The sequence below is a fragment of the Nomascus leucogenys genome, chromosome 22a (genome assembly GCF_006542625.1).
Source record: "Nomascus leucogenys isolate Asia chromosome 22a, Asia_NLE_v1, whole genome shotgun sequence".
Lineage (NCBI taxonomy): Eukaryota > Metazoa > Chordata > Mammalia > Primates > Hylobatidae > Nomascus > Nomascus leucogenys.
In genome coordinates, this window is record NC_044402.1 from 61,289,716 (window position 1) to 61,317,569 (window position 27,854).

Below are 27,854 nucleotides of genomic sequence, written 5' to 3' on the forward strand. Positions count from 1 at the left end.
TTGGCCTCATTTTTTGATGCCGCTCAGCTTCAGCAGCTGTGTGAATACTTTATAGCATGCAGTAGTTTCCAGTGTTAAACACTGGCACAAGAGGATACACCTATTAATTTGCATAAATTAAGCCAAACCCCAGCTATTTTCACTTATTTGCTGACCTTCTTACCGCAAAATATCAAAGTTATTGATCTTTCAGGAAGACAATGGAACTAAGATACATGCACTGTAATCAAAAGGTCTTCGTTTTTTAAAAGGAGAATATGAGAGCCAACAGAAAAAAAAATTCATCGCGTTAATTTTATTTTTTCTCAAGAAGAGAAAAGCAATCCCATGCTTACTCACCTCCCACACCAAGTCTGGAGGCTTGTAGTGATTAGCAACAGAATTTCCCCATTCCAATTCAATTCACACATCTGCAAGGTGTAGGCAGGTTCCAGGGCTGAGCACTCAGAAGTGCTATAAAATCAATTACATATTCCTACCTATCACAACAGGAACATACTGGGAGCCATTTATCAATACTGCTCCAAAAAAAAACACAGCATTTTCAAACTAAAAAGATAACGAATGTGGTAGATATTTAGCTTTTAAAACTGTTGAAAAACATTACCCAACAAAATGCGGCTGGGAAGCAAAAGTAATCACTGTAAGATAAATCGATCTCAAAAAAGTAAAACTTACATTGGTTTAGCACAGATTAAAAATGTGAATTCATGAATACTAGCCCATTGCTGCTTGCAAGAATTTTTTATTATAAATTGTGGAGTTAATATCTGATCTGATAAGCCTTGAAAATAAGTAATTAAATATAATAAGTGAACTGAATGTGGCTATACCTTCATTTAGTTGTGTCTTTGCAAGAGGAGTTTAAATTTCACATTCTCTTGAAAATTTGAGATTTCAGTTATGTTAAGAATTGCAAAGATTCATAGTAATTTGAGATTTGTGAGCTGTCCTCTAAGCTAGTGGTTCTCAAAGTCTGTTTCTGGATCAGCAGCATGGCGTCACCTGAGAATGTATTAGAAATGCAAATTCTCAGGCCTCACCTGAGACTTACTAAATCAGAAACTCTGGAGATGGGGCTCAGGAGACTATGTTTTAACAAGCTTTTAGGAAATTTTAAAATCTGACAACCACTGTTCTAAAATCCATAAACTTGGGTGATCTAGTTTACAAAAATTGATGAAAGTACATGTGTTTGGGACTAACTGAAAAAAGTAAATTACAGCAATTCTCTACTTGCAGAAACTAAAAGTTTATTTGCAAAATACTTTGTTGTTGTTTTTCCATAATAGACTAAATGAATGTACTAAAATTCTCAGTCTAATTCACAAAGCCAATTCAACGTGTAAACTTAGTGCTATCATACTGAAAACACTATTTAATAGGTATCCTAATGGAATGTCCTTTCAGAAAAGTTAACTATGAAAACCTGAAAGCTGATACAAAAAGGTGGTTGAGGTATAGGAAGGATCAGCTTGCAACTGCAAAAAGGAACTCCAAGTTCCACCCCCCTGTTCTCCTACTCCCACTTTCAGGCCAACCCCACTGGCAGGGAAGGACACAGTTTGAAAGTTGGGCAAGACTTCAGGGGAGGAGTTACAGGGAATGGGTCCCATCAGACAGAAAAGGGTGAGTGAGGACTGCTGCCATGGGACTTCTGATCATGTGGAGCAATGTTGAGGGAAGGGGGTGGCAAAAGTCTCCAGAAATTTCAAATCTACTGCTTCCCACAAGAAGCTGACAAAGTCAACAACAGTCCCTGAGGCAGAAAAAGAAAAAAGGAATGCTTGAGAAGTATCTCTTTGCTTCTGTAGGCCGTTTGTTCCTCAGGCATTTGTAAGCAGGGAAGAATGAAATTTGAAGAGCTTTAGTTCATCAATCAGTCAATACATTTACACAAAATATTCACAGACGGAAGGATAGCAGGATTATTTCTGATGACACACTCAGACGAGACTTGATGTTTTTTCTCTGCTTAATGATATCACAGTGGCAACTCATTGTAAATCACAGTAAGCTTCAATCAGCAGAATCTTGGGAAACTCCAGAATACTATTACCAATATTAATGAGCATTACCGTAAGCAGTGCCTCATTTCACTCAGAATACGGCAGACTCTACAGGAGCCAGAACTATAATAGTGTCATTCTGAAACAGAGAAGACAGATGCCTGAATCATGGGATTTCCAAGTTCGGTGGGAGGATTCCTCTATCTCCAAATTGTTATAGGACCAACAGGTTTGTATGCCCACTGCCCAGTAACAGACCCATTACCCTAAGACAGCAGAAATGCAGCAGGGAAAGAGTTAATGATTGCAAAGCACCAAGTGAGGAGATGGAAGGAAATCCTCAAATCTATCTCCTCTGGGGATAGAGAAGTTCTAGGGTGGGTTTTTAAAAGGTTTCTTGAGCATGAGGGGCTGGAAAATTGGGGTCATTGATTGGTCAGGGAAAGGGGGATGAAATCATCGGGATGTGAAAACTGCATTTTTTTGGTGAGTCAGTTCCTCATGGGGTCCTTCAGACCAGCTGAGTCAGTGGGGTCTTTTAGAGCAGCCGGTATCAGTGGGGGTCACTGGAATCAGCTGGCGTTAGTAGTTTCATCAGTATGCAAGACCTTTTCGCCACTAAAGCCTATTGCTCTGGTAAACATCAGGATGATCCGTTTCTCTGAAATGATCAAAGGGAAAACTTAACGTTTTATAATGTTCAAGCTGTTATCTGTGGAACAGTTAAGGGGAACTGTAATTCTGTAACAGGGTCTACATGATTGTGAGGCAATAGGCACCAAAGAACTATGAAGAAGCAGGTCAGAGAGCAAGCTGACTTCATGACTAATGTTTCATGTGCAGTAAGCTTAGTTTATTTTCATTTCTCTCTCTTTTTTCCTGATAGATTTTATGAATTTTATAGGAGCAGTTCCAAAATTACAAGACATGGCTCATGAAGTAAGATTTTTAAAAAACAAACATATTCATATGAATATTACCTCCAAAGATGTTACCAGGGACAGTCTATATGTTTACTTAATGTTTCTGCTATCCCTCAAAATATTTTTGAAACTTCTCTCTTTGAGGCCGGGCGCGATGGCTCACGCCTGTAATCGCAGCACTTTGGGAGGCCGAGACGGGCGGATCACAAGGTCAGGAGATCGAGACCATCCTGGCTAACACAGTGAAACCCCGTCTCTACTAAAAATACAAAAACAAAAATTAGCCGGGCGTGGTGGCGGGCGCCTGTAGTCCCAGCTACTCAGGAGGCTGAGGCAGGAGAATGGCATGAACCCGGGAGGCGGAGCTTGCAGTGAGCCGAGGTTGCAACAGAGCGAGACTCTGTCTCAAAAAAAAAAAAAAAAAAAAAAAAAAGAAACTTCTCTCTTTGAATTAACTTTAAAAGTCATTTATATTTTTAAGAAAATTGGTTCCATTTCCTTAAATTTATACCTTTAAAAAAAATCCTAAACAGGTTAACTCACTATTACTTTTAGCTCTTTCTAAAACTAAAATCCACTATTGAAAATCAATGATTTATCATATGTCTCAAGAGACTTAAAAGATTAGGACTCCAGCTATAAAAAAATAGAGAAAGAATTCTTCTGTAGGAAGTTTTTGAAATTAGCAATACTATGCAATATGAATATAGCCTATGAAGATAACTTTGATAGAAACAGCATTCATGCATATTCAACTTTGTCACGTTCATTAAAATACATACCATTGTTACAGCAAAGCAGATGCATGAAAAGCAGACACATCCTCATAACAGAAGACCATACAGTATTTGATATTTTATTATTATAAATTTATTATTTTATGTAAACCATTTCTCTCCTCCTGAAGATCTTTTTAAAAATGCAAATACCTATGAGAGAATCAATACATTAAGTGACCTACATTATATAGACGTGGTTCTTAACTCTATCTAAAGTGTTCATCTTAGTTCTATCTAAGGGGTCTATGAATAGCATTCAATGGGTCCATGATGGGAAATATATTAAGTTTTGTTTTTATTAATCTCTAACTGGAATTTAACATTTCCTTCAATTATGAATATAATCAATCAACCAGTATAGAATTGGCACGGTCTGTGACATTGATACCTATAAAAATCATAGATATTTTACATTACAAGCGTTGAATATATAGCAAAATATCACTTATTCTCATTACTACTTTGAAATTACAATAGTTCTTAGAACTACTCCTGAATCTTGTACTATGCACATAAAAAAATATTGCTAAAAAGAAGACCATAGGCCCCTCAAACTGCCAAAAGAGTGCATGACTCAAAAAAGATAAAGAATCCTTGCCTTATATAATGAGTTAACTTATAATGTTTATTTTCTCTTTGACCAGGGCAACCAAAAAAAATCCCAGGATACCATTTTACTTGTGAAAAAGTTTCCACAAGGTTGGAAGGCAAATTTTGCATGTAATAAATTTGACATGCCTTGCCTTTTCCAGAAACAAAAGCAGAGACATGGTTCTAGAGGCACATTACATTAGCTATCAGCTTGGAAATCATTGACTGGATATATTAGCATGTTTCTGTGGCTAAAAGGTAAGCAGAGAATCCATGCTTAAAGCACTGGATTCTTACCAATCCATTATCTGGGATATTAATCATGGGGGGAGGTGGGGAAATAAAAATACAAAAAAAACTAACACCATATCAAACTGTACTAGATCATCACGATTCTAAGGCTCTTTGAAAATTGAAGGAGAATAACAAAAATGATGAGTGAGGCAGAGAGGCTGACTTACAGGGTAAGTTGGACAGCTGTCACAGTGAACAGTAAAGCAGTCGTGCATGGGTATCAGCAATGGCCCACATTTAACACTTAATACAACAGAGAGCAAACAATTATTTGGTGTGCTTTACCCCTAAAAGTAACAGAGAAGAGGAAAAATGGAAGAAAGTGAGAAACTATATAGCAGACACACTGTGACAAAAATTTTAAAGCCCTTAGCAAAAAAGATTGTTTAGTGAGCCAAAAGGAATCACTTTTGAACTTAACCACTCCATATTTTTCCAGGTTGTTTTCACTATAACTTTACAAAGAATTCGGCTGACAAAACTTTATAGTACAAAAGACAAATAGGAAATAGTTTAAGCTTGTCTTGTGGTTCAGTCTATTATGCTCAAATTAAAAATACAGCTGATTTGAGTCTTTTTTAAAGAAAAAATTTTTTCTTAAATTTTTGAGTGAAGTGGGCCCTCCATATAGATGAGTTCTGCATCCCTGGATTCAACAAACTACAGATAAAAAATATTCAGAAAAAAAAAATGCGTCTGTATTGCCTTTTTTTCTTGTTATTATTTCCTAAACAATACAGTATGACAACTCTTTATATAATACTTACATTGTATTAGGTATTATAAGTAATCTAGAGATGATTAAATGTACATGGGAGGATGTGCAAATACCACACCATTTTATATCAGGGACTTGAACATCCTCAGATTTTGATATCTGCAAGAGGTACTGAAACCAATCCCCCTTAAATGTCAAAGGAAGACTGTACTTAAATTTTGAAATAAGAAGCATTATTTCCATCAAGCAATTGTAAAGATCTTCAGCAGAACATGTATATGTTAATGTATTTGTTTTATTTGTTACCTGTACACATTCTAATGAGAAAGATTAATCCATTTTATTGGCAGGAAAAGCATACCATTCTCTGAATAATCTCAAAATTATCTCAAGAAACAAATACATCTCCTAGATCTAACAAATAAATGAATAAACTAGTATAAAAATCAAATAAACCTTAAGTGAAGTTGCAACCCTGGATTGCAGACACAGAGACACAGCACGGATTTCTTAAAACACATGGAGCACCACTGAACATGAACGAAGTGACCTGCGGATGTATCCCCATACTAGTCAGGACAATCAGCACTAGCTGTGGGTGATAGTACGAATGTAGAGCACATCTGTAGAACTGTCCTCTTTTCTAGAATGTTTCCCCATCTGACTTCTCAGAGTTGACATGTCTTTCATAGCTACACCACCTGACAATGAATTAGAGCACACATGGCCCAGACAAGGTTAATCACAGAGATAGACAGTGGAGGATAGCAGAGCTCTGGAAAAAGCCAGATCCAGAATCAAATCCTGGATCAAAATCCTGGCTCTGAAATTGACTAGCTAGCTGGTGAAAGGGCAAGTTACCTAACTCTTTAAGTTTCAAATATATCATCTATCAAATGAAAATTATATAAGTCTCATCTCATAAATTGTCAAAGGAAATGAGGTTAAAAATACATTCAAAGTGTTTAAGACTGCTGTTTAAAGTGTCTGACAGAAAGTACTTCATTATTTTCTTAGTCCATGTTAAAGTATTAACTTCTGACCTAAGCTAGACTAACAAGAAATTTTTTCTGGATTTCTTAAATTGGGGAATGGATTGCTGAAATTCATCCTCCTTTGATGGCAGGGTGTTAAAACATAAAATCCAGAAGCCACTAGTGGTCTGTTGTCAGCCATGTGGCAACCACATTTTTCAGTCAGAAAGAAAGAAGCTGGGTGGGGTGCAGTGGCTCACCCATTATGACAGAACTTTGGGAGGCTGAGGTGAGTGGATCATTGAGGTCAGGAGTTCGAGACCAGCCTGGCCGATGTGGTGAAACCCCATCTCTACTAAAAATACAAAAATTAGCTGGGCATGGTGGTCGGTTCCTGTAATCCCAGCTACTCAGGAGGCTGAGGCAGGAGAATTGCTTAAACTCAGGAGGCGGAGGTTGCAATAAGCCGAGATCACACCACTGTATTCCAGCCTGGGTGATGGAAGGAGACTTAGTCAAAAAGAAAGGAGAGGAGGGGAGGGGAGGGGTGGGGAAGGGAGAGGAGGGGAGAGGATAGAAGGGAGGGAGGGAGAGAGAGAGAAAAAGAGGAAGGAAAGGAAGGAAGGAAGGAAGGAAGGAAGGAAGGAAGGAAGGAAGGAAGGAAGGAAGGAAGGAGCTGACATGAAGAAAGAACTTGAGATGGGTACCCAGAGGAGAATCTGGCCAGTATAAACCCCAACTTCAGATGTTCCTGAGGGCTTGTGCATCCCTAGCTCGGCTGAGACTTGGATTTTCAATCATGTCTTGATGTGTAGGTCGGTGAATATTGCTTTAGCCTTAAGTATATAAAGTTTGGCTCCCATCACTTGCACTCTAAACTGATTACTACAGTGAGTTTTGTGGCATCCTGGATTTCCTCAGTCTCCACTTACAAGTGTTCAATGTATACACAGAAGAAAGCTTTTACCTTTCCTGCCTTTGTGCTGTGAATATTAAAATACAGAATTCACTTCAGGCTATGAGCCCTTCAACCTAAGAGAATCTCAAAATGCTGATTGCCTGTTTAGAAGAGAGCAGTAAAATTTAGCCTTAACTTGGAGAAAGTGACCAAATTTAAAGTGTGAATTAGAATAAGGTGATAATTCTAAAGAACTGAAACTTTTATTTCTATTTCTAAATAATCTGATACATTAAGGATTCTACAGAAGCTGTGGAAGGTTAATTAGGAACAGTTCTAAAAGAAAGAATTAAATAAAGTGCCACTTTTGGATTTTCCCCTTTGTTTTATTTCTGCCTAATTGTGTATTTTGTTGAACTTGTTGGGCATTTAATTAATGGCAAGTATCAAACAGTATGTCAAAGTCAATTTCTGTCTTCTTTTTATCAATTTCAGTATGTTTGATTAATTCATTTGCAAATACATACAATATACTGAATTAATCTTAGCATCATGCTAAAGATCAAATACCAACTCATGAATTTTAAAATTCATGATGGTTCTCCCATTAATCCCCCAAAAGAGACTATGCCTTGATAAATAAATGCCTTCGGTAAATTACAGTGTATTTGTTTTCCACACAGATGTTGGAATTTCATAAGGTTTCTCGATTATTTTCATGTGTCAATGCCACTGATAAAGGCAGAAAAGCTTACATAATTTAGTTTGGAAATAACTCTCATGGCCTCAAAATGGGAATGAAAGCAGATTTTTTTTTCCTCTGGATATCACCGATGTTGAATATTTTGGTTTAAACTAAATCCTCGCTTCATCAAAGTAATCTTTTTTACTTAACTCCCATTTTTTTTTTTTGGATAAAACATCACTTCCTAGTTAGTATTTCATTGATTTGTGGTCATGTGTTATCTTCTTTATTTGACTGGAATGGCATAGAGGGCTGTGAGTGTGGTTTATATATCCCTGTAGCTTCCCACAGCACCTGACTCAGTATCTTGTACATAATGTTTGCAGAAGTAACAAATCACCTGTGAAACCAATCTATTTCTCATTATAATATAATGCTGAGAATAACGTCTATTGCCTTCCCTCAGTCAGTATCTACCTACACTCTGCTTAAACTGGCCTCCCTAAGTAAGCAAATTTGGCATTGTGCTATACAGAGCAATCTAAATACCAGAAGAAGTTTACTTGCCCCAAATATTTAGATGGTTGTGCATACACATGCAAACACACACCCAGACACACAGACACACACACATACTGCTTAGAATTTCTTTCCCAAATGAGGAAGGAAAAGTCCATCTGCTATTTACACATCAATTTGAGTTACTTTAGTCAAATTTTTTGTTTCCTAAAGCCTCAGGAATTAGGATAATGAGGGTTTTATGAGCCAAATATATAATACATATTTAATGCTGATAGAAATAAAAATGTGTTTATTATTTTGAGAAGGACACCTGGCTGTGTGTGTGCACATGCAGGCTCATGTGTATCCTGATACATGGAAATGTTTAAGTCTTTGACCTAATAATTCAAATTTTGGAATTTATTCTAAGTAAATAATTTGAAATTTTTTTAATGAACAGACATTTATAACAGCAGTTTAAAGGAAAATACAAAAACAGTTCAAATTGTCAATAGAAAAATCATTAAACAAGATTTAAGCAGAAATTTGATTATGATTCTACACCTAAGATAAATGTAGAAAGGATATGTAAAATAATATTGAGTGGGCAAAATAAAATATGAAATTATATATACATTTTGAGTATTTGATGTATATACATATAATTTATTATGTATGAAACCTGAAAGACTACATACAGTTAACAGACTCAGAAATCCATTTTCTGCTATTGAAAGGATTATTTAAGTAATTAAAAACTATCAAATCTACAGAAAGTTTGATGTAAGGACAAGGAGAAGTGAATGAAAATTTATATTGACTAGGAAAGTCAGAGGTGGCCTAGGGTGATGTTCCAGAGAGGAATTGGGTAGCCCATGGGAAAAATGGCTGGAAACACAAGACAGTGGAGGGTACCAAAATCCACCCAACTGCTTCAGATGCTGTCTAAGATTGACCTGCCTGAAGCATCCCAGAGAGGCAAGGGTCTTCCTTAGAGGCGATTCCATAACCTCATTTAGAATTATTCATAAATCTCACTGGTATATTTTTCCTTGTATTTTCTCGAATGCCCTTCTGCTGTTGTTTAAGACTTTTGTAATTGCTTTTCCTTGGAAAGAAATAATGATGTAGTTAACATTTATCCTTGGTGCAAATCCCTTTATACATTTAGTAACATCTTTGAATATGCATCTAAATCCTTTTTAAAAGAATGAGAACTCTGTCCTTCCTTGATTCTGTTTAATTAGAAGTGGCTTCAATGTAGTCAGAAATGATAATTCTTTATAATTGAGTCCTAATAACAATAGGAAACACATAAGAATTTATCAGGTACCATTCTGGATGTTTAGCATGAATCAATTGATTTTAGCCACATATAGCCTACCTATGATGAAGGTACAGCTCTTTCTCCATTCAGATAAGAAAACCAAGGGACAAAGAAGTTTATTGTCCAAAAATTTACAACTTTGTTCTAATAGAACTAGGATTTAGACCAATAATGTAAATGAAGAGCCAATGAATCACATTCAACTTGTCTCCATTAAAAATCATGAGTCTTATACTGAAAACTGGGAGAACTGCCTTGAGATCAGTTTGTGTTTTCTGTGGTTGTTGTTGCATGTTGGTAGGTTACTGTTAAACCAGAGCATTAAAAAGAGAATTCTAATACTTAAGCAAACTACTAAAATTTGTAAAAAGTCATTAGTCTTAGGAACAATGAATATATATATATATATATATATATAAAGGAAGATGAATATATAACTTATATATTCATATATATTATGAATACATATATTATATATAGGGAGATTCCCCAATAGGCAGCTGCTTGCTAACTCTAGAGTCCCCCAACCTAAACTCAGAAGTAACAATCTGGTGTATCTATACAGTTTAACTCCCTAATGCTTCAAAAGTTAGCAATTGCAGAAGATGAGTTACTTGGCTTAGTGTAATTATAAATTAACTTCTTTGTCTTAGGTGTTCCTGACTCTTATTTTTCCTCATAAATTTCCTTTAAGAATACCAGGGCTGCAAGCTGACCTCGATTCCCACGGCAGGGGTGCGGTGGTGGGGGGTGTTTAGGGTGTGGAAGAGATATGTTTATTCTTGTAGTTACCAAAGTTTGAAGGGCTTTTGAAAGAGACTTTGAGTCTCGAGATTCTTGTATCACATAGCCTTCTTTACTGTGCCAATAAATTAAATAAGCATATCGTAGGCATTGATTGTGCAGGGGAGCAAGCCGAAGGGTGACAAACCTTCAACCATCAACAGCTAGTGGTCTAATACTGTGAAAATCTTCACACTCCTAATGCTCCTTTCCCAAAATCAAATAAATCTAATCAAATGCCCTGGGTGACAAATAAGTGTGTACCTGTTGTTAACTCTTGACCCTGGGGATTGAATGAAGGTAAACACACAAAATAAACATATCAGTGAAAATTAAAAGGAGTCTATCATTTCTCAGTCTCTTGATTTTAAGTCAAAATTATTCCCACACATCTGAATTATTTCCAAACTAAAACCAATAATTTTTAGTAGCTGGAAAATAAGGGATCATCAATACTATAACCTCAAGCAACAAAAATCCAAACAAGAATAATTTCTCAAGCAGGTTTAATTTGTTTCCAATTAAACACTAATTGGAAGTACTTGATAAAACAAATTATTTAATTTGAAGCCATAAGTGTCCTTTCTAACTCTTACATTGCACCAATTAACTTCAACATAGAATTCTAAAAGCACACAATGAATTCTCTAAGGACAAATATGTGCCTTGAGCAATAAAATTTAGAACAAGATTTTTATTATTATATGTACTAAGAAAGCCACCACACACACACACACGCACACACACACACACACATGCCACTGACCTAGTTCTGCCTACCCCCCATCCCACTCCATCTAATCATGTCTATTTTTTAAAAGCTTAGACTTTTTAGAACAAATCTACCTTGGACAAATTTACTTACCATAACAATATTTGACCTGATTAAGCCAAATGTTTTAAATTGTTTAATGCCTATTTGTTGTACATTTACACGTAAAGGATAAGCAAGAAAATTAAACATATGTACAGAATTAGCACACCATTGTTAAATATGCCAAATTCATAATACCGTGATCATATCCAAAATGTTTCCTGCAAATATTACAAAACAAATAAGTTTAAAATGGAATTTTTTTAGCAATTAATTTTTAAAGTACACCTATACTCCCCATCCCTACCAACACATACACATTGGTGCAGAGAGTATTAGGAGTACTCAGATTAAAAGAGAAACAAGGTAATAGAGGAAAAGGGGGATCTGAGAGATATGGGTAAGTAGAAAAAGACCTTACAATTTGACCTCCCTCCACCTCCTTTTACTTTTTTTTTTTTTTCCTGAAACAGAGTTTTGCTCTTGTTGTCCAGGCTGGAAAGCAATGACACCACCTTGGCTCATGCAACCTCCACCTTCCAGGTTCAAGCAATTCTCCTGCCTCAGCCTCCCAAGTAGCTGGGATTACAGGCGTATGCCACCACGACCAGATAATTTTTTTTGTGTGTGTATTTTTAATAGAGACAGGGTTTCACCATGTTGATCAGGCTCGTCTTGAACTCCTGACCTCAAGTAATCCACCCGCCTCGGCCTCCCAAAGTGCTGGGATTATAGGCATGAGCCATTGCACGCAGCCCAATTTGACCCGTATTAATTCTAGCCCTGCACATTAATTGATTTATTTGACAAACATTTACTAAGCTCCCACTTTGTGATAGGCACTCGACCTGATCTCTGTCCAAAATATACATGAAAAGGCTGTCTTAAACTTGACTTTTTCCTTATGTTTTGTTTTCCAATAATAGTGGATAATTTCCTTTATTTTAAAAAATTAAAAAACAGATATTAAAATTAAGCCAGCATCAGCAGAGGCTTAGAGCAGAATTCTGTCAGGGGTTGAGTAAGTGCCACCTCAGTATTCCCTGTTCCTCATCTCTCTTCTTTCCCTTTCATTCTCCCACACTCCCGGCAACAGAAAATGACAGGGCCCCACTTTATGGAAGGCGAGTAAATCAGATTATAGCAAAAGGTTCAGATGTTGAGTTTTTAAATAAGGTAATAGCCCAATTTATTTTAAAGGTGCTTTGATGGCTATTGACTTGGCTATATTAGGTATAGTCTGCGGAGAGGATACTTGGCAAAAGGCCCTTAAAACATCCCAAAACGTTAGTTAAACAGAGTAGATGAATTCAAACAACATATTACAGAAAGCTTTGTCAGAACTTGAAAACAGGGAAAAGTGAAAATTGAGGGTGGGCTAATAAGGACATCATGAACGGAAAATGTATTAAGAAGAACAACTCATTTAGGAATAATGAAATAGATATTGTTTGGATTGGAAGTAAGAAACACTACAAAGAAAAAAACATACTGTTAATATAGAAAACAAATGATTCTCTATTCTGGCCCCTCTTTGCACTGTCACTCAGATGATGAAGGAATAGAATGTATGTTTCTGTATGCTATTACCTTTTTTATCACGAAGGTGTCTAATGTAAAATCAGGTCAGCAGGAAATGATTTCAGAAATATCCTAAAATGAAATGTTTAAAATGTGTAGAGGGAAAATAAGTACATTTCAAAGCAAAGACTTTTAAAGGGCAATGGTTTAAAAAAATATATAACCAACTTGAGAAAGTAATGGGTTGGCACAAATCCCTAGGCAATCCTGGAGCTATAACCAAAATAGGACTTCTAAACTAACCCTTGCTTTATCTTCCCACCCATGCTGAGATTTTCCTAATAAACTCTGTAATACTCAGATCTCTTCTTTAGTCTTTTACATCTTCATTGTTAGTATTTTTACAAGTTGTATGCATGGTTTACACTAATTCTTCAGTGTAAACTCCCTGAGAGCATGGGTAATATATTCACTTCTGCATCGCAACACTAGCGCAGTGTTTAATACACAAATGGTCTCATTTATTCGATACCACTTAAATTCAGTTTGTATGTCCTACTTCTGGAATTATATAAATTCTTCAAAGATCAGAGCCTGGTGCCTGGTATGAACCTTTGAGCACAATGAAATAATAATAACAGTGGTTATTTGCTTATTTTATCCACTTTACAATTAGGGAAAGACATATACTACTGCACTTAATCTTCAAAGCAATCCAGTAAGCCATGGTTTTATTTGCATTTATTGACGAGGAAACAAGCTCACATTTTGAGGAACCAGCTCAAGACAACTCAGCTGGTTAGTGCAACCTAGCACTCAGCTTTCTCTTGATACAGTTTTGTCTACTGCTGATCTGGTCCTTGTCCTCAAGAAAAATCACTCAGTTAACTTGGCCATCTCTATTTCCTTGCCTCCATCTCCTTCCTGAGCCAATTGTGTTTCTACTAATATGATGAGATACTTGCATAGCAAAAGCAAGTCAGGAAAATGGCTCAGATGGGTGAAATTAACAAATTGTTGTTTACTGTTTCTAGAGTTCCAGACACTTCTCCTAGATATCTCAACCCCTTTGGAGCTTTTGTAATCTTTTTACCATTGTCCACATCAACTATGACTAGATATGTGAAACACAAACAGATTTAAAATTATTTAGCAAAAAACAAAAAAACAGTAAAACTTGAAACCTCTGTCATGTCTTTAATCAAGATCCCAAGATCCCAAGATCTCTCTTTCCTATTTGCCTCCATCTGATTTCTCCCCAGGGCATTGTTGGGGGCTGAGCATTGAACTTTGTGTATCTTCTTTCTTTATCAGATGTATGTATACAATTTTTTCTCTCTATTTGTCTGTTTCCCATCTTCATACTATGACGGAGCCTCCTTCTATCTTTTCTAACTCCCTTTCTGCTAAATTATTGTCCTATTTAAATACCTTTTATTCCGCTATGTAGTTCCAAAAATAAGAAATTAGAACAATTATTTATGTAACCCTTAACTTAAAATGTTTCCTACTCCCATTCCATAGATTTTCATTTTCATCTAAAGATATCGAAATGTAATTGATATGTATATGAGCTGAATGACAGTAAATTAGATAGTGTGGTTCACGTCAGAATGCACAGTGGGAGTCACATCTTACAACTCTGACCTCAACACATAATCACTTAGCATGTAGCCAAAGAAACTTCTCACCCAACTGTGATTTCCTTCCTGTTTTCTCTGACTCTAGCCCCTTGGAGACATTTAGGAATGCTGGTTGTAATAGTGAAAGGCCAAATTACAACACAGGCAAATAACTTCTCTACTAAGATTTCTTATATCTCATTTGAACTTATTATGAAGAAAGCGTTGCTAAAATAACTAGGATTCAGGAAAGTCATTTAAGCATGAAGCACTTGAGAATTTTGCAAGAATGTCATATATTTAACACATAATATTGTCATCTTTAAAAAGTAGAGTAGATAACTGTAGCTTTCAGCAGCTCTGAAGGTATCTAGACATTCCAGGGAGAGTACTTGAAGCTACCTAAGATTTCTCCAGACACATAGTAATTTGTCATTTCCACTTTTCCACTACTCTCTGTATTTATAAAGTGAGTTTAAAGGTATTATATAGGAGCATTAAATTTACTATTTAAAAAATCTTTAATCGAAAGTCTACTTTTGTGGATAAAACTTTAGGAGAAATCACCATATGCCTAAGCTGAATGAAAAGGATCTCATTTTCCGTCAATCAAGGCTCAAAATATTTTGAGAACTAGAAAGGAAATAACCATTCTAAAAGTGAAACTAAGTTTAGCCAATATAATAGAGTGATTATTCCATTCATAAACCAAAGTAATAGATAACAGACAAAGTTAGACATTTTCCATTGCTCTCTTTTTCTCTTTACATATCCATTAGCTAAATAACTAAACGCCATTAAAAAAAAAATGCTAACCTTTAGATATACCAATAATACTAATCTTGTTATTTATTATGGCCAGCAGGGAATTAAGAACAACATTCATTTGTGAATCCAGGGTTGTTCACTCATTAATTGTGTGACTTTGCACCTTCATTTCTATATTATTTTGATAAAGTGACAAATCTGGAGATGATTATTTCTTTTCTCATCCCCATATTCCAAAATTTTATGAATTGTCATCAAATTTTAACTCATGTCCTATTTATTGAATATTTCCCCTCCTCACATATTAATTTCTCAATTTGGAGAATAAAGAGGAAGTATCAACAAGAATTAGCAGCACTATTATTATTATGGCATGGCACACAGGAATGCCTGAGTTTTGCCAGTCACCTAAACGCCAAGGAGTTCTGAGGGATCCACATGCACAAAGACAAATCAAAGCAACATTTTGAGCACCAGATTCTCCAGTGAAAGACTGAGTAAAAGCCTGAATTAATCCAAGCCCTAAGTGTAGTCTTTACTTTATCCAGAAAACTAGAAGCAGCACATTTGGGTTGAAAGGAATATGGGGAAGAAAGGGAAGGAAAGCATGCAAGCTAGGTAAGCCCTTAGACAAAAGTCTCTGAATACACTGATTCAAATCTCTCCCTCTATCTCTTCGCCTTGAAAATGTACACCCAACCAATATATCAGTTTCTAAATGATAGTACAGCATATCCGCCTTATAGACTTGTAGAATTTACCTTTTTGTTATTGATATTGTTGTTAAAACCATCCAGGTTCAACTATGGAGCTTTAAGCTTGAATTTACTACAGTGGAAGTAGAAGGTAAGTCAATTTCCACATATCTTTCTCTGAATTACCTTCTTTTCCTCCCTCTATCTGTATCTTCCTCTAGATATTTGGTTTCTACCCCCAACTAATCGTGAATTACAACAATTGTCTTTGAGCCAATATCTGATACCTGATATTTGTTTGAGGGTCCAATGTCACTAACAATTTTTTGCATGATGTATGGAAAAGAGAGCTGTTTCTTCTCATCTAGAACAATGTGGCTTCAATTCCTAGTCAAATTATTTGGTGCTTATATGAAATGTTACTTTCTCAAGGAGGATTTTATTAGCCTTTTGACTTGAATTAAATGGTCTGTGTTTTTACCTCCCTTTTATAATACTAATCACATAGCTACTTGTTTAAAGACTGCCTTTTCTGTTAGAATGTAAGCCTCATAAAGCAGGCAGATGGCCATAAGGCCATAGAGCACATCAGTGCTGGTTAGATAAACACTACGCTTTCTCCAGACAGATGCAACCCTGTGCCATAGTGCTCAGCTTATCAAGTGGAATGCTGCCTGCATTTCAGTTCCCACTCAAGTCCTTGGCAGTAAACATGCACAACCACACACAATGTCCAAAATGCAGAGATCACCTCTTTGTTTTTACCACTATAACCCCAGTATCTAACACCAAGTCTGACACCTGGATGCTTAATAATTATTTATCAAACTGAATTTTGATACTTGAAAGGGAAGTAAAGACCCAATTATAAACAAAACCTTTCCATTCATTTGCCCAATTAATTATCCTACATGTTTTTCTTTCTATTCCCCCTAAAATATATACATACACACACATATAATGTCTCCACACAAAATACAGATTATATTTTTCTAAGCCTGTGATCCAAAATTATTTGCCTAATTTGACCTCTAGAAAGTCCGACTACTATAACTTAGCTTTCTGTTTAAAGTTTCAGGGGTAAAGTGGAAGAAAATATGCAAGTTAACATGGTGTATTATTACAGGTCAGATTTTCTTCTCCTGTTAAACACTATCAATACATTTGTTGAACCTTTAGTCTCTATTTTTGCCTCTCTGTCTCAAACAGTTTGTAAAGGTCTCTTGCATTTCTTCAATAAAACAGGAGCTCTGTTTAATGGCAGAAATGTCATACTGTATCTTGGAATTCTTAAAGCAAACCATTGTACTACATTCAGAAAAAAAAATTAATCCAATGTTTAAAAAGAAAAACAAAATTAATTCCCAAGAATCAGTTATCTCAAATGGAAAAAACTGCCTTAAAAAAATTAGTGGATTTGCCATGACTGGACGTGATCTAGCAGAAATGGATTAGTATTTGTCATGGATGTTGCAAAGAGATTTCTGCAGGAGAAAAGTTTGAGAAGGTCTATATTCTCAGCATTTCTAAGAATGCAGTTTCTGCTACAACAAAAAGCAACTACTATTCCCCCGAATGCAAATATGCAAGCATTTTATAAGTTTATTAACCCTTACAGACAAAAGAATGTAATAAAATTTCTAGCAAGATAGTTTGTTGTGAATTTACTGTAATAGTATGAAAATTCTGAGACAAGTTTGATTTATTTTTGTATCCTGGGGCAGTAGTCACACACAGTTGTAACTACTGAACTTACAAACCTTCCAAAGTTCAGATTGCGTAATTATAGTCCCAACCTCCCATCTACCCAGTGTAGCAGCCATATGGAATTGTTATGTGTTGTGTGTTAGAACCAGAGTTTTGGGGATAAATGCCATCTCTGGTGCCAACTAGCTGTGCATGTCTTTGGGCAAGTCATTCAATTTCTCACTGTTTGTCTCCTGATCTGAAAAATTGGGACAGAAGTAATACCAAAGTCACCTGTGCTATTGTGAGGAGTAAATGAGTAAATACATATAAAATGCTTAGAACATGTCCAACAAAGGTAAACATTCAATAAATGTTAACCCTATGCTTTTAGGCAATTTTCTTTTCTTTACTGTGACTTACTTTTCTCATTTATAAAGCAAAAATAACCCTACTACCTTAGAACATTGTAAAAATCATGGTAGAGATGTAAAAAATGCTTTGGAATATTTTAACTTCTATGGAAATACCAAAAGTGAATTAAACTAATATTATGAACTACTAAGAAAATTCTTTTCTTTCTTCCTTCAATTAAAAATACTTTTTAAACCTTCTTCTTCACTCCATAAGAGAAATGTTTCACTAAAAAGAGCTAGGAATTGTACATCAATGTAGATAATAGCTCTGGAAAGAAAGGCATTCTTGCTGGCAAGCTTCTAGAGATGGGTTTTAACATTTTTCTGCATATAGAAGATTGGGGCTTTTTCAGTATCACAGAGTGAACTAAAAACACACAACACGAAAATATAAAAGCATTCTCTCAGAAGTAGAAGAGGTCTCTCACTCCTGGGTCTCCTACTGTTTACTTCTGCAAGTATTCCCTAGTGCATCAATTCATAGAGCAATCTATCACAGGTGCAGGGAGCAGAATGACCTCCAACAAAGGGAGAAAGCAACATCTTCCCAAAAATGAGGAAAGGAAGCTAAAAGAGATTAGCAAAAGCCTTTATGAATTGCTCCCAAAGGTCTGCTTGACCTTTCACGTTCAAGCTGCTGTACAGCGTGTCCTATTTCAGCTTTTCATGAAATCTTTCAATTCCTCAAACTTGGTCAACTTAGAGCCAAAACTGAAAGATGAAAAGGCAAAGCCATGCACTTAGGTCAAGAAAAAGACTACCTAGATGCATGATGGATGAGTTTTAGTTCAAATAATTCACGTAAACAAAGCTGATGGGTAGGAAAACATGACGTGTCCACAGTATGATGACTCTAACAAAATAATATAAGCAAATATTTTTAAAATTAAGATGTCATTTTAAAATTTAAAAGTGGCATATGGTTGTCATAGAGAAGTTTTAAAATATTAAAAAATATATAAATATGTAAAGTGCAACAACCATCTACGTGGTAATAACTTGCAGATAACCCACATCAAATTAGACCTTAGATTCTAAGCTTCATGAAAGCAGGAATTGCCACATAAGGGTAAGCAAAAGAGACATGATCTCTGCCCTCAAGGAGTTTAGCAGGCACTCCTCCTTCAGGTCTTTACTGAAACGTCACCTTCTCGGCAGTCCCTGATCACCTTATTATAAATTTCCTTCCAATATTCCCTATTTAATTTTTCTCCATGCTACTGATCACCTTTGAATATAGCATATATATTTTTAATAATCATATTTATTATTTGTTCCATGTTATATTTTTATTTTATTGTCTCTTTCCTCTCACTCAAATGTTGATTTACTATGATATTCCCAGAGTTTAAACAGTGCCTGAAACATATAAGGCAACTAATATTTGTTGACTAAATTAATGAATGAACAGGGACTGAATGAAAACATACTTCAGTGTACTTTTTTTCTGAATAATTAACTATGTGCCCAATAAGAGAGGACTAGGTAAATAGTTTATGATACTTCCATAAAATATTTTGAAAATACATATTTTTACATTTACTAGCATGTAAAATTTCTACCATAAGTCTGTTAGATTTTTGAAAACCACATTATGAAAACATATATGATATAACCTCATTTTCAATATACATATACACATATTTGTATGCTTATATTGATAAATAATCCCTGCTGTGTGCCTGGGATCATGTTACACATTGGGGACACATAGAAGGAAAAAGTGTACTCAGGAAACAGACGTATAAAAAAGATAGTGATGAGGCCGGGTGCGGTGGCTCACGCCAGTAGTCCCAGCACTTTGGGAGGCCAAGACAGGCGGATCACGAGGTCAGGAGATCGAGACCATCCTGCTAACACAGTGAAACCCCGTCTCTACTAAAAATACAAAAAAATAGCTGGGCATGGTGGCGGGCGCCTATAGTCCCAGCTACTCGGGAGGCTGAGGCAGGAGAATAGTGTGAACCCGGGAGGCAGAGCTTATAGTGAGCCGAGATCATGCCACTGCACTCCAGCCTGGGCGACAGAGCGAGACTCTGTCTCAAAAAAAAAAAAAAAAAAAGCTAGTGATGAAACAATGTGATAAGCACTGTAACTAATATGCTTATGTGAATTACTTCTGCTTTAGGAGAGGTCTGGCTCCTTGAGGAAATGGGTAGGAAAAGGTGGGAACAGTTACCTCATTAGAGAAAAGATGCTTTATACAAGCACACTGACTTTAATGGGAAGCTGCCAGAGAAAATGTTATCTTGCACATGATAATGCAACGTTCTAATTTCCATTCAAAAGCAAAGCATGATTTCTATATTATTCATGATCACAATGAGATCTTGCAAGTGAAATATTGACTATTATTGCTTTGATATCTTTAATCTAGCCCTGAATATGGATAGGAACAGAGTGAAAATTCAGTGAATTGCAAAAATGTATGTTTCTGCTTTCAGTTCACATTCCATTACAGGCATTACAGGATGCTATATCCGGTACAGTACTGAATCTCAAGGAGACTCGTCATTTTTTTTTTTTTTTGCCTGTTTTTCCCCACTGTCCTTAATACACAAAAGAAAATAGAGACTCCGAAACTCAATCTGACACAATCCACCCTGTTTGTCATCAGTACAATGTGTCATTTGCAAGTTCATCCAGTGTCTTCCATCTATTACAGGGTGTGGAGCAGCTAAGAATAGCTGCAGAACTTGACTCTAAGCTGCTTGCCGGGAAGCACTAAACTTACTGCATGACTCAGTGTGGGATGTAAATTCTTGTGAGAGCGCTGATAAAAAAGGAGTCTTTCAGCAAGAGAGCCTTTTTAATGGGTTGCTAAGAACTTTCACCACTTTGGTGTTTTTGTGAAAAAAAAGCAAATTTGTACATAGGCCACATTCCTGAGCCCCAGTGAGTGGCACATAGGTACATTTCTCCCTTGTGGCTCAGATAGCAAATTTGGATGGTTTCCATTAAAGAAAATCTAAACTCTGAATTATGCTTTGCTCATAAACAGCACCATAGGCTTAGACAGTAGAGCCAAGGTTTAAACAGCCTGAGAGTACTTGTCCATGCTTCATTTCAAGTCATTCCTGTATTATTTATTATATTAGCCACTAGTGCACTTGTATCAGTCAGACATCTCAGAATCTCCCACCTGGATGCAATTCTCAAATAGACACTTAAAAATCTGGAAATAAAATAAAAATTGTAACAAGGAAATTTTATTCAGCTAGGCACTGTGCTAAGCTCTTTACACGCATTTTCTAATTTAATTTGCACAACAACTCTACGAGGTATATTAGATTAATATGACTAAATTAAGCTCAGCTACTTGCCCACAGTCACAAAGCTAGTAATCATGATAGCATTCTGCAATTTGGCATTACTTTCTTTCATTTTAATTTCACAACCACCTGCTATGGTAAATCAAGAAATTAATATCATGTCACTTGAACTTTATAATGAGATTTTGCACAAGTCCCTGCCTATGTAAGTAAGACTATTAATTTAAATTTTATGTTGCATTTTCCCAGAATGAGAATTAGGAGAAAAAAAGATAATTTCTCTAAACCGTGAAAGCAAAGACATCATAAATGCTATTCATTCTCATATGAAGTTTAAAGGTAGAAAAATATAAATATCATCTCTTTAACACCCCAAAATTATGGTTCTGAGCATATTCTTTTACCTTATGAAATAGCTGACGTTTGACTGTTTTGAACCACAAAATGGGAATTCCACATGTTTCAACCCAGTAGAAAACATAGTGGTGCGTAAGGTACGGGTGTCAGAGCCAGGAAGACCTAGGTTCAAGTCCTGCTATTGCCATTTTCTAGTTCTGTGTTCCCGGCACACTATCACTGCTCTTAGTCTTAGGTCCTTTCATTATAAAATGGGGCTAATGTAAGTGCTCACTTTTGTGAGAAGATGATGCACAAAGCACTTAGCAGTCAACAGTGCTCTGAAATGACCACCATACTTGTAATTCATTTACTTTCAAACTGAGCCAACAATTTCCCCAATCCACATACCTCCCTCTTACAATACCTCAAAGTAGACCAGCATATTAATATGAGACCTCATTCACCACTATTCCTTTATCCTGTGAAATAAACCTCAGATTCACTTTAGAAACCAATAGAGATTCAGCTATGCACTCTAATTTATTCCCTCATTCTAGAATTTTATATTTATAATTTGTCACAATGTTTTCTCATATTTCTGTCTTGGACTATCACTATCCCCTTTTCAATAAGTAGTATAATTTTTTCCTTATAATTTCTCTCCAAAAAAACAGTGAAAGAAGAGCATTCTTGAATGTGTGCTAAAACTGATTATTATAACGCAGGGATTGTTAGGACACTATATAAACAATTGTGACAATGTGTGTCCATTTTTATGTGGATAATTATGAACTATTTCAGTTATTTTGTGTAAGAGAAAAATAGATCTCTATCTGTGTCTTTTCAAACTTAAGCTGAAAACAAAAATGCTAATTTTCTAAAATCAGTGTTATTAAACATAATCTAAACCTTTCCTTTCCTTACCAGAATTGCAGAAACAATTCAGGCTTTCTCAGTAGATGGTTGAACAACGGATAGATGAACTTAAAAGTTTCCTTCTGCTCTAGGAGTGCCATGAATTTAATGTGCTTTCCTGATGCCATTGGTCGTGGTCCAATTTGTCATAGTTGCCCTATAGCCATCCAGGTAGATGTTCATCTGAGCCTAACAGGATCATATATTTCTTCTCTGGGACCCAGTAATTGAGCAAAGGGCTACGCCTATGATCTAAACTAGGCAAGTCAGAGTTCTCACCCATAATTTTCTAGCTTAACGCTGTTACCATTATCTTTTCTATCATAATCCATGAGCCTGACTAAGGGTGAGGCCAACACAGAGAAGTCAGAGGAAGAGAGAAAGCAGAGCAGAAGTAAGATGGAGAAAATCAGACACTGATGACATCATTTTAGCTTCTGAATTCAGCTCTGCCTGAAGTCCATATACCCTTGGTCTTCCAGTTATACCAACCAATAAATTCCCATTTTTAAAAGGCAATTTGAATTGTATTTGTTACCAGCAAACAACAAAAGGAAACATGTAAAATGCTTGCCATAATGCAGTCCATACTAAGTGTTCTAAACTTTATTTATATAGCCCAAAAACTGTGTTTTTAAAAATTATAAACTTTATGGTTAGATAAGACCATCAAGATCCTCCATCCCTGTTCCCTCATTTTCTAGAGAAACTGAGACCCAGAGAGGTTAAAGTGTTCCTCACTACCAAATTGCTCTTTATTTGCACATCTGGGATCAGAATCCCAGATTTTCTTTTTCCTATGTGTCATAGTCCCCTAAAATTGTCTACAATATAGACACTATCAGGATTAACTAAGGTCTGGGAGGGACATTAAAAGTCTCAAACACAGGTAAAGAGGAAAAAATAGTCTCTTTTAGGCTGAGTTTGGGAGTTTTGTATGTTTAGGTTTTGGTACATTTTTCAGACAACGTTAAAGTAATAATCAGTAAATTTGAGTTTTCCATTGATGCTACAACTACCCATTCCCTGCCTTTGTATTGAAAGGAAAAATAAAAGAAAAAATTAATATTTGAAGTGGCATATTTAAATTAAAATTATTAAATAATTTAATTCAAAGAATGCATTGATTTCAAGCACTCAAAAAGTGCTCTACAATGTATTATAAACAAAACAAAGATGACTAAAACATACTTGCTGCAGGATAGTTCTTCAAATATTATATTTATACTAAGACTTATATATTTATAATATACAAATATTTATACTAGTAGACTGCTCGAGGTCCAACAAGGAGGTTGAGAGTGGGGAGAAGGGAAAGTGGAGCAAGAAACACAAAGAGATGGAAACAAATTCCTCCTGAAGGACTTGGGGAGACCTTCTTGAAAAAGTGCCTTGAGCTAGTTTTATTGATGGGTTGGATTTCAAAAGCCTGCATTGGAAACGTCTGTAGGACAAAGACATTCCAGATGCAGTAAACAGCATGAGGACAGAAAGTTCAGAGTACGTTTTGTAAACACAGATGGACCTGTGAGTTCATGTGAAAGATAAGCGTATAAAAATAGTTAGTGTTAGGTGAAGAATATCAGGAGAATAACTTCCCGTCTTTAATAGGCTTTCAGAATTCTCAAAACCTTAGAGTGTAGGGGAATAATACCATGATGCCCACACAGCTTGCCAGAATAAAAAAACTGCACTCATTTCTCTGTTTTAACCAACTGGGGCAAAACAACCTTCTCTTCCACGATTTTAATGTTTCATCATTAAAAACATTGAATTTAGCTATAAAGATATGCAATCAAGCAATGATTATATTAGGAAAAATGGAAATCCAAAACAAAAATACTCAAATTATAAACAATCTAAATGTCTAACAGCCGACTGTCAAATAATGATAATATCCAAACCATAGAATACCATCCAGACAAATTAACATTGTGAAGAATATTTAATGAGAACAATAATGTTCAAATATGCTGTGACACAAAAAAGAGTACTAAACACTATATGCAGAATGAATTCATTGTGTGCAAATGTGTATATCTGTACATGTACATGTATGTGTTTGTGTAAAGCAAGAAGATAACATACCAAGGCATTAGTCATGGTTATTGCCAGATGGTAAGGTAAAAAATATTACATGTGTTTTCATTTTCTTTCCATTGATAACTTGTGCTTTAAGCCTTTATTATAGAAATATGTATTACTTTTGTAAAGTAAAAATAATATGTATGTGTATATACTTACGTATGTACAAGGCTTAATCCTTTACATGAGGGGAAGTGAATTTAAAGTAGACACTAGGGCTTCAGATGTTTACTTTAAAAGAAAATGAATAAATCAATGAATGGATGTTCTTTTTTTCTGTAACAAGAGCTCCCGTGTGAAAAATCCTCTCTACCCACTATGCAATGCAATCAAATCATGTAATCAAACTTAAATTTGTTGTTTAATTCTGAGACAATTACTAAACTGTCACCAACATTTCAACCAGAGTACACACAATGTTGCACTTTAGTATAATAAAGTTTTACATAAGGTATTTTTAGATAACCCAAAGAAAGGGATTAAACTCTTTAATTTCCTTTGGATATTACTTCACAGTGACATTCCAAAACTATTTAATGAGTACTTCATTGAAAACACAATTTACACTAGATTATCAATTATATGCAAGACGTAAATTATGGAAGAGCTCAATTTATATATTGTGAATAATGCTTTAAAGATAAGACTTAGAATTGGAGATTGGGGGTAAGTAGTGGTGTTTAGCTGAGCATACAGAACCCGTCTTGTAGGGTAAGAAAGCATCTCTACATAATAAAGCTGTATCTTAATTGTGCCTGACCCTCTCACTACAAGTAAATAGGGTGTTTCCCAATTTGCTTCCTTTCACCTAACATTTATCTTTTTGGGTGATGAAGGAGTACTACTGATTGTAAAGCAAGTACCATCAGCACCAACCTAGCATGTGTGTCAGTATTTCTGCAGCTTAATAACGAACCAGCAATAAGTGACACCAAGACTTCCTCACGACACTAGACCACTGACCCAGCAGAAGTGTGAGCATGCAGGTAGGTTCACATTTACAAAAAAGATCATGCAGCTATGCTTCTTTTCTGCTCTTTATATAAAGCAGATGCTTTCAGCCTTCACTGTATGTTGGAAGGCCTGAGGAATATTGTCTAAATATTGATAACAGGGCCCCACCCACAGACGTTAGCTTTCCACTGATCTTTTGTGGGCTTTAGGTATTTGCTGAAAATCCTCAGAGGATTCTAGTTCATTAGCCAAGGTTGAGAGCCCTGGTTCAGTGTTAGGTTTATGTATATCCACATTTAAGACATTAATGTCTTATCCTTTTTTTAAAACAAATTGTTTGTAATATTACTGCATAGACTTTCAAGGAAAGTCTAAAAGTAGCCAGATGACCCAGGACAATATCAGCATTTTATCTCAGGTGTGCCACCAACTCTCTCTATCTCTGACTTCTTCTCAAGACCAACCTTGAGTACTGAGTCCTAATTTTGAGGAGTAGGTTGCAAACACCAAAAATTCAACTCTACTTAGAAATTTCAGCAAGGGGGATATGACCTAAAACTCAGCCAAAACAATACTCCTTCCCATTCTACACTTTCCATCACTAACACCTGTCACCAGTCTATTCCCAACCTCATACCCACAGATACTTCACACATAATAATGTCACCAGAGGCTCAGGCCAGAGCCTTCATCTGTGCCCTGTGGAACCACTCTGCTCTCGAGGGGAAACATATATTTAATCTACGCCTTGAACATTCATTTTAGCTCCTCCCCAATAACTGATGGCTGCCCCTTCCCTCAATGGCTTCCTTTCCCATAAACATCTTTCGAATAGAGTAGATCGAAGCCAGTTGCAGTTATGCCCCTTCATAAGCACATGCCCACTGGAAACTGGGTGCATGCCCAAGCACCCCTCAACCCCCGGTACCGTTTACAATCATTGTTCTCTGCCATCTCTGAATAACCTCTGCTCTCTCAAAATGCACATTCACCCCAAGCACTGAATCTTCCCAGCCCTGTATCTGTCATTGCCTGGCTACAGGACCATCACCCATTTTCCATAATGATTTCAGCATCTTACTTCTCATGAGACTCATTCCTTTCTCTATCCCTTTAGTATGAATGCTGATAACCTTTCCAGAACCCTGGCCTTAAAGTAGAGCCTGACCTTTTCAGCAAAAATGGCTTTTATTTCCATTGTACTTCAGCCACTTACTGGCAGACATCACCATCCCACTGGGAACAGCTCTTCTCTCAATGCCTACATCTAGAAATACCTCTCCTACAGTACCACCTCCTTTCTCAGGACACTCTCATGGTCTTCTTTACTACAGGGCTAAGCTTCCTCAAAGAGGGGTCCTATGCACCACTCCCCCTCTCTCATCAACCACTTACTATATAATTCCTTGGAACATGTATAGCTAATTAAACCAGCAGAGAAGTTAAGAGAACAGTCCTGAGTCTGTACCCTATATATAGTATGTTGTATGATCTTGGAAAAAATATTTCGTCTCTGTAGACTATTGGAAAGGAGAACAATGAAAATCTCTGCTTCATGGCCATTGCTGTAACGATTAAATGATCTAATGCAATCTATGTGCATAGCACAGTAACTGTCTCATAGTAAACTCCTAACACATTCTAGCCTCTTCTTGTTGATATTTGTGTTCATTATTATCTGGCTTCTACACCCACAGTCATTTGTAACTGCTTAGTTGAAGTTCAACAGTGACATCAAGTCAATAGGTCAGCAGGTCTCAATCCTCTTCTGTCCCCAAAGTTCCATTCTTCCTGGGTTCCGTTTGACTCTGCATTCTCCAACTTCCCTGCCTGCTTACTCTCTGCCATCATAGTTTTTTGCTTCAACCTTCAAATGTAGCCATTCTTTTTTAAAGGGGTACTTACTCTCTTTATTAGTTAAAATTATTAATTTTATGCACTTACTGTTCTAGCTCCAATTTTGCATTTCCAGTTCCCTGCTGGGAATAAATTAAATTGGCAGAAGCTCAGCCTACGTGCCTGCAACAGAGTTTGTCCCATATCCATACAACTTGCTCCTCCACAACAAATGGGAGAATCATCCTCTTACCTCCAGGTTTGTATCACTCACCCCTCTATCCTCCTCTCTCTCTTAGCAGCCAATCAAGTGTCGAAACGCACAAATTTTGTTTCTGTAACACTCATCTTTTTTCCATTCACTGAATATGTCTTTTGTTCAATTTCCCAGCACCCACCTCAAGCAAAGTTTCTGATCCATCTACCATGTAACTTTGACGCTGACCAAG